The 13,780-nt window shown below is 38.9% G+C and overlaps 1 long non-coding RNA gene across 1 annotated transcript in view; it reads left to right on the forward strand.

The window, feature by feature from the left end:
• Positions 1-7,405: 7,405 nt before the first annotated feature.
• LOC145469083 (uncharacterized) overlaps positions 7,406-13,780 on the forward strand; it is a 7,547-nt gene continuing 1,172 nt past the window's right edge. Inside the window, exons 1-3 of the long non-coding RNA XR_014042274.1 lie at positions 7,406-7,762; positions 7,877-7,954; positions 12,309-13,780. The exon at positions 12,309-13,780 is cut by the window's right edge and continues 1,172 nt beyond it. This is a non-coding gene — a long non-coding RNA (uncharacterized LOC145469083). The remainder of the gene's footprint in view (positions 7,763-7,876; positions 7,955-12,308) is intronic.

Here is a 13,780-nt window from a genome sequence, read left to right on the forward strand (position 1 = left end):
GGGGGGGTGGAGGGGAAAGGGGAGGAAAACTGGGGTAAAAGAGGGGATGTCTTTTAGAGCAGTTTTCAACAAGAGTAGATTAACGCAACTTGGTAACGTTTTCGTTGGTAGCTATTTTACAATTGCCAGATTAGTTTCGATAAGTTCTAGTTTATAAACGAAGACCTTATGATAAGTATTGAATTCGATTTAACAGCAGTTTGTATGACGCTTAAACGCTTAATTTCGTTAGGTTTATTATTTGTATCAAGCTAATTGGATATTAATTAGGTCCGAGTCTCGAGAATAAACTCGACTTTTTCACTGTCGTTTGAGCGTTTCATTAAGATACAGAAAAGTTGTAATAATATATTGCGTTGTAAATATTATTGCATGGAAACATTCCAAAGACCAAAAATTAATTACAGACAATGATATTCTACGTTAATTAATTTTATGCAATAGTTAGATCGATTATCAAGTTGTCTTATAATAAAGTTGTTTTGTAATTAAAAAGTTATATAGTATCTGCCATGCTCTTCAAAACAACGTCAAACAACGACGGCTAATATATGTATTTTTAAAATTTCTCTTTCGAGCTAAAAGGAGCTACGTCACGGTTTGCGGATTTTGAAAAACTTAGCCTGAATTTTTCAAGTTTATCGTTTACAATCTGTGTCAATCTTCTCCATTCTTAACCCTCCTTGTTTTTATATGGTTTCTTATTATCCCTGGTGTTTTTCTATCTTGGTGAACCATTATTTTCAAATTTGCTTCAATTTAAAGATAATTTTGTACGTGGCCAAAATAACTAGCGTGACTGACTAAACAGACTGACTAAATAGCGTGACTGAGCTCCTTTAACGATGAGTTGCATGTTAAGTTTCGAAGTAGTTTTGACAGTAGAACTAAATTCTTGAGTAGAAACATATTTATTTTTTTCATCCGCTTTGTCCTCAGCGTCGTTGCTACTTAAATTCTCTATAGCCCATTTGTTACGGCTCACTAGTTAACTTAAGTTATTTAACCAACCGCACAAGCGTAAGTGCACCCTCTAGTATTTATTTCCTCTTGTGTTACTTTTAGGACTTCGTCAAAAGAACGCCAATAAACGTAGCACTCTAAACTTCACTTTTGTAGTATGATTTTCTCTTTTTTCACCTCACATCTGCTGGTACTCTTACAAGTTTTACAGATTTTTTTTTTTTTTTGATTTTCTGCTTCAAAACTGTCTGCTATGAATACTTATACAACATTTACGCTAATACAACCACATACAACATACATACACATACAGCCACACAAAGGATAACAAGAAGCTTAAGGAAGCTGAAAACTACGGTGACTTAGAAGGGTCATCGAAAGTATGTGTTTATTTTTTGTTTCAGCACTTAATAACTGTCGATCGACACTTGTAACTGACACGAACGACACGACCGAGGTACGTAAAATTTTAGTTAGCGTTGAAATTAGCTTTTAAAGGCGTAGAATCTTTGTTGAATATCATATTTTTGTTGCCATTTGTGAAATGTACATAGAAGCTGTACAATGTGTAGTTTCAAAGGATGAAAGAACTTTCCACAACGAGCAGAGCACGGACTATTCTGTGTTGTTGATGAGCAGGGACAAAAGTCGGATCGAATCTACTCGGATCGCTGATTTAAATAATAATAGCAATAATTGAATTGTTCCAGTCCGTACCTGGCAAAGTTCAAAATTTAAAATTTTTGCGTGTATTATGGCCTGGCCAACTGCCATAATACTCACATTGTATTTACCTTTCATTAGATGGCTGAACGGGCCATATCCTTAGCCTCGGATGAGAACCTTCGGAAACTTGGAATAGTTGCACAAGGTGATATACTTGCAGTAAGGGCATTTGCTACCACCCAGTTAAACAAGAGACCTCGTGTAGACTGTTGTAGTGAAGAAGGCGAAGACGAATCAAGAGAACAAAGGAAAAAATGTTAATTCAGAAACTAGTTCTTGGAAGAAAAAAGGTTGGTGGCAGAGGCTCAGCTAGTAGCAGCAAAGAAAGAAAGGGAAAAGCCCTGGGAGCACCATTGCCTAAAGTGAAGACAAGAAAGGTAAAGCTTGCTTAGCAACATTTTAACCAGGAAACAGAGCGATATGCTATGGTTCGAGAGAGCACAGGAGGAGGGCAGAAAGAGATGTCCATAGCAGTTACAGGTGACTACACTGAAATTCTCTACCTCCTGATCGACCTCTTTTTTTCCAGATGGAAAGAGTTCCAGAAGTCCATCATGTAAAATAGAGTTTTACCTGGCAAACTTTAGGTGTGAAGTTATTTGTGAAGATGACTTTACCCTGGGAAAGTACATCTGCACCAACAAAGTATCAAAGCCCGGACTGTATTTATTGTCAAAACTCAAAACAGACCCGACAGAGCTCAAGACATATGATGTAAAGGATGACCTGAACTTTTACAACTCAGCTTCCACTCCAAAACAGAATGATCAGTCAGTATGTTTAGAAGATGTTAATGGCAAAGATGAAAACGAGGTCATGACTGATCAACAAGAGAGTCACGGTCAGCATCGTGTTCATGTGCAAGATTACCCAGATGAAAGTGATACTGAAGTTGTACTGAGAGGCTTTGGCTTAGTGGATAATAATGATTATTCCTTTCTGTTTGACGACGGAACTTTGCTGTTTTCTCTGTGAAAGACCTGGTTCTCGTAGAATCCGCTTTAACTGACTGATACTAAGGCAGATTCCATGGTATATACATAACGAGAAAGGCAAGGATTTCCATATAATTGAATCCTATACAAAAATATCTTTCCATCAGAGAATCACGATCACGGCCATGATTCTTCTGCTTTGGTCTAAAAAGTGAGGGTTCAAACAGTGCACTTCGCATTTTAAAATGCAAACAACCAACAGCTTTACAGAGATAGAAACCCTCTTGAAACAGTAAACGAATTCAATGAAAACAAAATTGAACAGCACCTGGAAGGAGCGAGCGAAGGAGTGACACTGGAGAGAACCATGCGACGAAAGCGTCCTGAAGAAATTCCCAAAACCTTCAAGGTAGGTTTTGTATACTTCATCAAATTCGTTGGCCAAAACCTTATTAACTAAATGTAGGTAACAAACAAGATGATAAAAGATACTTTTGAAGCTGATTTTCTCTCTCTAAAGCCTGTTTGAGCCAAATACTAGAGCTCTCAAAATTACCAATTTTTGCAATTTTTTGCACTTTGTCCCGTGTGTCTTCAGCACCCATGGCCAGAATATAGTTTTCCCCAAATTGATTTTATGATGTTTAGAAACGTCAATATCTGTGTAATCTCTGCTGCTAATTTGCATTGGTTTATGTGGAAGGAGTACTTTCGGAGAAATTACGAATATGGTTGTGCTTTTTTTTCCTGCTTGTCAAAATGGCTGACAGGGAACACAGTAAGACGAGCATTTTCTTCTTGTTTATAAAACCCAAAATACTTTAACGGCAAATTTTATAAACTGGGAGAGTGGCTCTATCATCTGTATGAATTTCATTTGAATTGGTTCACATGCACCCGAGAACCAGACTCGTTTACTTTTACTTTTTGAGAGTGGAACTTTTGCTCAAAACATGGTCCTGAGGCCGACGTCATCTAGTGCGGTTACCATGGCAACGTTACATCTGTCGATCCAAATATGTTTTTTTTTTTGTTTATCCTCCAAGGTAACCTACCTCCACAAAAATGGAAGGGGGGGGGGGGGGGGTTAAAATTTTTCATTTCCAACTTTGCCTCACTTTCCTGGAGAATTGGTCTTAAAAGAACATACGGTATTCCACGGACTTCTCTCTTTTAAAAGGCTTCCTATTCGGACATACAATTTACAAAAGCTTCGCTCTCCTGCAAAACATTCCTGTTCTCGAAAGTGACTTAACATTTCTTTGCCTCTCTCCTCCCTTGTAGTACGTTCGCATCGACTCTGACGCTGAGGGGGAGTGTGAGGAACCGTTATTTCCCGGGGAGGGTGACTGTCGTTCTTCTCATGATCAGAAAGAAGATGAGCGGGAACGATACACTTTTAGCTTTGTTTAAGGTACATCACGATGTCTTGGCGCAGCGGTATTCCGTTATAGGTACTTTACTTGCAAAAAATTGTGGACGGTAAAATTTCGAACGTTTTATTTCGGACACTTTTTGTTTCATTTTTAGACAAATTTCGGACAAACATTTCGGACAGTCTGCTGAAACAAAGCTGAAGTAAGTTAAAGCCAACAAATCACAAATTAGACTGAAAAAAATATCTACGAAAATGATAGTTTTACTGCACCCTCGAGATTTTACAGATACACCAGCAAGCCATTAGGTATTTCAAGCCTTGTCTCAAGTAGAATTCGCTCCATAAAGTCGGGCATCAGTAAAGGAAATTAAGAGCTCTGGCGCTAGTTGAAGCTTAAAAAATTGGACAGTTTTATTTTCGGGCACTTTATTCGTCCGAAATTAAAATCGTCCAAAATTTTTTACAAGTAATGTTTGTTGCGGTCGAGATGCTCAAAACCAAAACATATCTGGTCTGCAGGAAACCTTTTCAATCGATAATGGTTATATTTTCTGCGGGTTCTTATTATCTCCCAATCACATTGCCAACCACTCTGGAACAAATAAAACATCAAGTTTTCTGATCTTTTCTAAGTTTCGCTTTGTTCTGTCTCCCAGGAGCCACTGTATTTGGACATGAGTGTAATTTACAGAGACTGTGGTAAGTTGAAGAAATAGGTCTGCAATGCGTATATATATAAAAGGATAGTCTTATTAGAAAAAACTGTTTTAATTGAGCAATTTGTAAGGGTTTAATCTCAAACTTATCAATAATTCATTTGGCTTAAATAGGGGAGATCATAACCGTGACGTTGGTTGTGGCTTCCTCTGAAAAGATATATCAAACATTAGAGACAGTGGCTCACCACATTTCCAAACTTTTCGAAGTTCGTCAAAAATACTCTACTGTGAGTCGTATTTTCAACTCTCCCCTCAATATTTCGAAATGTGATAAAACGCGGTCTCTCTTGTTTGAGATATCACATGAAGTATGGCCTCTCATTGGCTGCATACTGTTTTATTTTGCTGCAGAGCGGAAGGATGCCTTTGAGATCATGTCAATAGGCAAAGAGACGTACGTTTTCAGAGCATCTACCAGTCGCGAGTATCGAAGATGGCCGAAGGATCTCAGGCTTGAAGCAAAAGAACTTGGAGGATGGAACAGACGACGTCACGAACTTCCCAATATCATGATTAAAAATCTGTAGATCTATTCCTGTAAAGATAGTATTCATGTAAACACTTGCTACAACAAGTTGCAACCTCAACAAGTTGCATGACAACCCACATTTAGGTCGTCACACTACGCTTCTTAACTGGGGGAATCGTTGCGTGACAATGCCTTCAGAAGGAGACTACCTCATGACGAACAGATTGAAAAGTATACATAGAACAATCCCTCACGTACAACCCTTACTAATCATTTTTCTTCCGACCATCTCGAAAATCGCGGCAACGCAAAAAAACAAAAACAAAAACAAAAAAACAAATAAACTCATGTCACTTGTCGCTTGTCACTTGCTAAAGAATATAATATATTTTGTGACCATGCCTCGTGTACATTGCACAGAGAGAATTGTAAAACAGAAAAATGTAATATATTGTACAAATTTATCATCCAAAATAAATTATGAATAGATTATCGTGATAACTGCATAAGCGTCTCATCTTCGAGAACATGTACAAATAAAAGAAGTTTCCGATCGTACCAAAGTTAAAAAAGTTTGACGCCTTAAACATTTCAATATTTAATTAAACACCTTTAAAAATTTTCAAAATAAACCCAACATATGAATCACAGCTTTTCTCAACTGGAAGGGGTTTATCTGCATGTCTACTGTGTGAAAGCGTCAAAGCTACAGCTAATTATGATTAGCAAATATATCGCCGTTTGAATTTGTGAGTATCGAGACAAAACGGGTCCAGTTCCAAAATGACGAGATTGGGCTCTCTGAAGCTCATTGACCCAATGACCAGTTTCTAATGTTTTAATATCGTGTTTTAATTTAACCGAGTTAAAGAGGTTTTCCCAAACAGTTGTAGTGCGCTAAAAGGGAGGTGCATATACATTGTAATTCGCTAGAAATATTGGGAAATTAACAATTAACAAGCTAAAGGGGAGCATTCAAAATGCTACAGAAAACCCACATAGTCAAGACGGCAAAACTTGATTTCATAACAAAAGTTGCGAGGAACATGCGTGGGAACAACAGAAAGTTAGATACAAAATAATCTCTGGAAAAACCGCAAATCGCAAGAGGGCACTGAGATACATTGGAGGGCTGGAAAAAGCGCAAAACAGAGGTCGCGTAATGCAAGTGAGGAACACGCAATGGGAAAATCTCAATTACTGGATAAGAATATGCATTAAAACAGGCACTGATAATCAACACAGGATGTAAAAGAGCGAAGCACTTTGAATTAATGACCAGAGTTGCATGGAAACGTGCACGAAAAGAAAGTTCGATACAATGGATCCTCTGGAAAAAGCACGAATATGGCGAGTGCGTAATGCGGTGGAAGCGGGGGGGGGGGGGGAGGGGCTGACACACACTGGGGAACTCGCGAGCTAATGGGCAAGGGGAGACGAGAAAAGAGGCGAGAGATAATCAAATTAAACTGATGATCAAATTTACTAGGAGTAGCGTATTGAAATGAAATTTAAAGCTCTGGGAGTGGCGCCAAAACAAGGGAAACGGAAAGCGGGATTGGGGGAGGAACACAACCGGGAACCCTCAAGTTGATGAACACAGAGACTAAAGAAAATTGTGGTAGGACAATGCAAGTTGATTTTCACGATCAAACTCGAAAGGAAACGCGTTAGAGCATTGGAACGGGAAAGGACAGTCAATGTAACCTCTGGAGATAGCGCTAAAAGCAGGGAGAAACTGCGCTGTTAACATGAAGCCTGAGGAATTGAATTTTTTCGCGTTTTGAAAATTAGTGGGAAAGTATTCTCTCGTCAGTATGAATGATCAAGGGATCTGTGTAGAGTTTTTAGGAGTATGTGTATTCTAATTCTTCCTCTTGGCCCGAGAACTATGGGATCATCTGTTCGCACCTGAGATGCATGGGACTATATGTGTGGGACCATCTATACCCAAAATTGTAGGGGGACTTTGTTTTTTAAAGTGGCCGTTGTAGAGAGGTCAGGGTTAGTGGGTGGTGCTACTGTACTCGTGGTTCGCACATGTCGTACCGTCAATTTTGCTTAACGGACTGATAGAGAAAACTTGACATTCTTCGCAATCTAGTGGGTTTACGGAGGCGGCTGAATACAGAGGTGAACAAGATTGCAGCTAGCCTGTAAATACTGTTGCCTCTGATACCATATAATCCAGCATACACTGAAAAGGTCGTTTATTTTTTCCCCAAGATCTGAACCTATTAGGGGAAGAAAAAAGCTCCCCGCAAAACTTGATGCTGGCACTTCATGGTATTCCTTTCAACAATCAAACAAACAAGCAGTCATCCAGGAATTTGTCAGTTGGAATTTGCGATTCTGTATTTATAATGTTCGCAAGAAGATGAGCCGAAGTTTTTCGTGTCTTGTTGAATAACTGAACCTTAAACTCTTTGATAATGGTGGAATTTGGTGATCCATAGTTTTTGGGGACGGCTTGCCCTCCCCTCTCCCCACCTCTCCCTCCCGTCCGCCAACCGCTTTTTCCCTGTGATCTTTGCGAGCGCAGTTCGTCTCCGCCATCTTGAACTTGTGAAAGGTAAATAGTGGAAAATCGTGTTTACCGTAATTTCAAAGGTTTGTCCAAAGGCTTGGATCAGTGAGCTGATGTTACCTGATATGAGGCATAAGCTAAATTTCTTTACTTTTTCAGTTTTTTTGCACGTTGAAGCCATATTGTGGAATGAGGAGATGTTGTGTTTGAAGACCTCCGGAGGAATGCACGCGTAAGGTAAGCTTTTTAACCACCTTTAATATTTAACTGAGAACTACCAGACTAGGTAATAAGACAGGACATAAACGTGACATTTGTGCCCATCAGAGATTATTCTGCGTTATCAGGGATAAATAAACCAACAAACCTTAAGCGCAGTATTTGTTGAGATGTCCCCATTAGAGATGAGTCTGTTTACATCAAGCTGATTAGGTAACTTCAAAGTTACCGAATAAAGCTGTAATATTTGACTTTTAAAATCAGAATCGTCACTTGTTTCTCTGTTTGGATCTACCACAGGCCGTATTTTGTACAGATTCTTAGTTCTTAGATAATTTATAAAGGGAAGTAAAAGAGGCTCTTGTTTGGATCATGTTGGTGTATTTGCAGACTGCAGACTACATTTAAAGCTAAATGTCACTCCGGTTAGTCTGAATATTACTCAGGTTAGCCTGAACAATTCTCACATTAGCCTGTTTACAGTGTTCACGGTTTGCTTTCAAAAATGGAAAGGGGAATGCAACATAACATAGTTGTATTATGCAGCTACCAATGTTATGCCTGAGGGGAGGGGGGGGGGGTGGGACCCACGGGATAGGGTGGGGACTTTGATCAGAAGCAAAAATTTGGAATCAAACTTCCTAACCCTTGGGATAAGATTTCAATTCAAAGTTCCTCACCTTGGGAAAACGTTTTGAGTTCAAAGTTACCCACCAGACCGAGAATTTCAAGCCATCTGAAGTAAAGAATATGTGCTTGCATTTGACAAGGTTTTCCATTGATCATGCTGCTCCAGTGAAAGGCAGTGGGGAGGCTCTGCTCTCTTTATATATTAAAATTATATATTAATGAAGCTGCGAAAGCAAGCTTCAATTTGACTTTGTTTTCTTTAATAATTTGCACTCAGCTGATGAATTCACAAACCCCAAAATATTACCACTCACTATTCTAGAGTCAACGTGTTTAGTCATTCTAGTTTTTCATAGAATCTAACAATTTCAATTATGAACGTTAAAGTTTATCTTGGTTCTTTCTTCAAGTCATTATTGGTCCTCTTGTTGTAGTTTCAACAAAGTGCAGTACTCTTCAATGAATTTAAAAGATTTATCTTACCTTTCATTCCTCCAGTTTATTGCAACTGGAAAGCGTGGAAAACATGCTCGAACTCCTGGGAATTCTGGGTACTTTCAAGATGGTGGAACACTCGTATCCAAGCTCCCCGCATTCAAAACCCTGGTCGCTTTCGTCGTTTTAATGTTGTTCAAACTTCCCGACCCTGGGGCCAGCATTTTTTAGCATTGTTCAAACTTCCCAATCCCGGGGCCAACATTTATGTTCAAAGTTTGCTAAAATTCCCCACGTGGGGTGCGCAAAGACGTTCAAAGTGCCCACCTGGTCTCTTGGTGCCCCCCTCGGGCATAACACTGATAGCTGCATTAGTTAAAAATTCTGCAGTCTGCAGTCTGCAAATGTCATACACCATGATCATGTGTACCAAAAGCACCCACAGTAGAGTGTCAACCAGTGTATTATATTTGCAGACCCCAGTTGCAGACTACACTTTGGCCTAAATAGCGCTCGGTTTAGCCTGAATAGTGCTCAGGTTAGCTTGTTTACAGTTAGCTTTCGGTAACAGAAATGGAAGTACAATATTGGGTTAAAAATCTCCAGTCTGCAGTCTGCTGTCTACAGTTTGCAATCTGCGGGTGTCATACACTGAGTGTCGAAGGATTCAGTGATCAACGTTTGATCAAAATTACCCTACAAGGGTTGGTACAGCGACATGCAGACTACTCTAAACTGTGGAAGAATTCAAAATGGCAGGAGCCAAAAGCTTCTTCTTGTTTTCAGTAACTTCACCCTTGTTCGTGTTATCTCCCTCCTTAGGTTTTACAACTTTGTTTGTCTAAACATCCAAACGCCATTTTCTCCTGAAGCAATACAACACAAGCTTGGCTTATGTGTAGTAACAGAACCAGCTAGTAAAGCAGACTTTTAGTGAAGAAGTGATAAGTTCTAAATTCATTAAGCACCTTGATTAAGTTTACTATGATACAAATAAACTTTAGTAGATGTTTTAATTTTAGCAATAGGAATAAGCTTAACCCGAATTCTATATGGATTTATTTTAAAAGTCAGTGCTGTGGTCCAAGGAAAATTACTAGGAGCCTAAAGGTGCCCAGCACTTCAGCTTATATCAATGAAAGAAGTAAGTTTTTCCAGTCACCCAAAGGCAGAAGTTAGTCACCTGTGGCACCCGGGCACTTCTAGAGCACAGCGGCCCTGGAAGTACACTTTGATGGCATGAAAAATATTAGCTAAAACTTTCCAAACGCACAGCTACTCAAACTACAGGCAGAAGATCCAATACAAAACTAAAAATATCTCAACAACAAACACTTTGTGCCTGTGTCCTTGTCACTGCTTCAGGGGGTGTCTGGAAAACCCGAATTGCGAATAGTGAATAGTCACGATTAGCAAATAGCGAATAGTCCCGAATAGTGCGAATAGTCTCGAATAGTACGAATAGTGGCGAACAGTGACGAATAGTCGTCAATAGTCACCGCTTTAGATCTAATATCATGCGTTAATTAATTATCCAAATAAGCAACAGAATTTCTGTGAATTTATTACCTTTTCTTCTCCAGACTCAGGCTAGGGCTGTCCATCGCCAACATTAAGAAAACAGAAAACATAAGGATAACCTAATAGAGACGTAATTACGTTTTTGCAGTGGTTAAAACAGAAGAAACTATGTTTAGAAACACCTTTTGTCCTGTTAAGCATCTGTGCTTTTTAGCGGGAAAATCCTATCCTACGTTGCTGCAAGGTTGACTGCAAGATACTGGGTACCTTATTTGCTACGATTTGCCACTATTTGCCACTGTTCGCCACTATTCGAGACTGTTCGCCACTATTCCTACTATTCGCTATTCGTTATTCAGGACTATTTGCTGTTCGCTATTCACGACTATTCACTATTTGCTATTCGGATTTTCCAGACACCCCTGCTTCAGGTGACAACCGTGTGACAACTTGATGACTCTGGTGACACTGCTGTCTGTTAGAGCTTGATAATGACTTTGTGTCAAAGAATCAATTTTTTCCAATTAATATTTTTTCATATTTTTTTCATAAGGTCTCAACATGGTCTATCTGAAAACCAAGAGAAATCTTATTCTTTAAAATTGCCAATTTAACCCTTTAATACCTTTAATACCAAACTTTCACCAAAATACCATTTTTAACTGTTTAGTCAGGTTTTTTGACTGCCATGATGTTAAATAAGCCTAGTAAGTTTTGCTAAGAAAGCTTTTTTTTTTTTTACCAAAAGGAGAGATTTTGCGAGGATTACATACAAAATTGAGCAATATTTTAATCCCGGGCGTGCGCATAAGCCAAAATTTGGACTTTTTTTTTTGCCATTAACTGTTCTCAATTTTGTTTGTTGCCCCTTTCCTTTCTTTTTTTCTTGGCCCTATTACTCTGGCTACCTTTTGCATTGCATATTCTTTCTGGCTGCTGTGAAAAGTTGGATGTTAATTACAGGCGAAGCCTAGAAATGGACCTTGATCAATCATAGGCGTAGCAGACCATTTTACCACGGTTTTTGCACCAAAACTGATAAGTTAAACGTTGTTTTTCGATTTGCGACATCAGAATGTCGTTGATATCTAAACCTGACCATTGTGTGGAAAGGCCTAGCCTAGTCTACTATCTGCTTATCAAGAATATCTGATGACATTTAAATTGATGATGCCACAAGTGATACAAAGAGCACGACCATTAATTACGCATATATGTGTAATTGGGGCTCAAAGGGTTAACAAATAGATTCCATGTTGCTGTGCATCTGTACAATAGTAGATCGCAGATGAGGTCAAAATGTGGTAATAAATATACGGTGCATGAGACAGTAGTTGAGTGTGTCACTGATGTTCTTACCACATTTTGATGTCTTCTGTGATCTTTTACTGAACAAGCACCTGGCAACATGGAATCAGTTTTAACCAGTGGAGAAGCGAAGAAGTGTTTTAATAGGTCCCTGCGATCAAAAGTAAGAAATAATCAAAATGTGAGAATAATTTGACTTACATAATTTAGGTTATATGGACACCTGAAGCAAAACTGTCAATGGTTAAAGTTCTATGGGTTCTAAAGTTAAATAGATCAGTCAGGGGGTTATGAGACAATACTAGAACAAACATTGAGTTCCCAGGGTAATAATATTATAATTGTTAAATGGGAATTGGCTGAACCAGATAGCTATGTTTTTTTAGGTCCAAACTTGTGTGCTTCAATTAAACTTGATATATTAGGCAGATGAATCAGTTTGACCTGTAAAACTAATGTTGTTTTTTGTTTGATCAAGGGATCTGTAATACTGGGAAGATAAGAGGAGAGGGATTGGGACTTACATGAAGACCCCTAACAATTTCTGGAGACTCAAATTAAGCATCGTATCTTAACAATCACTGAGCTGGACTATCAGACAGCAGTATGGTAAGTGCACATATTGGCCTGTGATCACAGAGGTTACTGGGAACATTTCAGTTCTAGATGTACAATATGGCAAAAAAGATTAGTCTAACATCAGAATCACACTAACAAGATATTATCTAAGAAACTTGTTTAGGAACTTGGGCGTTTTGCATGTACCAAATGGACTTTTTGAACAAGAAATATGTGTATAATGAAAGAACTGGCCCAGATTGGGATTGGTTCTACCCAGCAAATTCTCTTTCTGAATTTTTTGATTGGTGAAGCAGGAGGTTAGAACAGAAATGTAGTTACTTATTTATACGCCTAGGCTGAGGCAGCCACTTTCTGAGAGTAAGGTGTCTTACCAGAGTACACTGGCCAGGTTCCTTGGGTTAGGAACCAGTTAGCACACCATGCCAGCCATAGATCCTTTGCGTAAATGGCGCCTAAATTTGAATGACAATAGTTTATACATCCTTAGCCTCGTACTCATGTTTCAAGACAAAGGATTTCTGTACATGAATGTGAGGCTAAGGATATATAACTGACCGATTTTCCAAAAACATGCCCGCTATTTTGGCGCAAAGTCTTTAACACGGTTTTCATAAATCCAGACATATATTGGCACAGAATGTCCGAAACTGATCAGGGAATTCCCTAGTTTGACTCTAGATGCTTTAGAAAGATCGACAGAAATTAGACACGCTCGTTTTTCGACCTTTCTGGGTCATCCAGTCTTGTTCCCTTGAAATATATGTCGGGATTTATGAAAACGGTGTTAAAGACTGAATCAAGTGTTTTTTGATTTTTTTAAAAATTTTTAAAAATTTTTTTTTTTTTTTGCTTTCGCTATGACAGCAGCTTGTAAATCTTACCTAGCGTGAAATGTAGAAACTCCTTGCCGCATGTTTCATTTATTTAGGTATTTTTTTCATTATTTATCGACTCCCCACCACCACGTTTTCAATTTGTGTTAAGTTTAGCCCAGGCTACACTCGTCTGAATTCAGTTCGCGCGGTGACTCTGACAAGGAGCCGACCGATCAACGTTCTGTATTTGCTGTCTAAAGGAAGTCTGCCCGAGGACATCATTAAGTCCAATGAAGGCCCAAGTCTAACGATGTTCTAGTCAGCGTCGTCCATTATCGTACGTGAGGCGGGCCTGAGATGTGCAAACTGAACGGGTAACATTTAGTCCCGTAAGAGTAGGCCGTTTGCCCTGTGGCGATAATGTTGTGCTTCCTTTAGACAGCAAAAATCTTTAGCCACATCAATTTAGGGCTTAGACGTGCAATGGACTAGACATTTCTAGCTGCTTTTGGCGTCATTTGCTCTGAACTTTGATGTAGCTAAAGACTTAGCT

Source organism: Orbicella franksi, chromosome 15 (genome assembly GCF_964199315.1).
Source record: "Orbicella franksi chromosome 15, jaOrbFran1.1, whole genome shotgun sequence".
NCBI classification, from domain to species: Eukaryota; Metazoa; Cnidaria; class Anthozoa; order Scleractinia; family Merulinidae; genus Orbicella; species Orbicella franksi.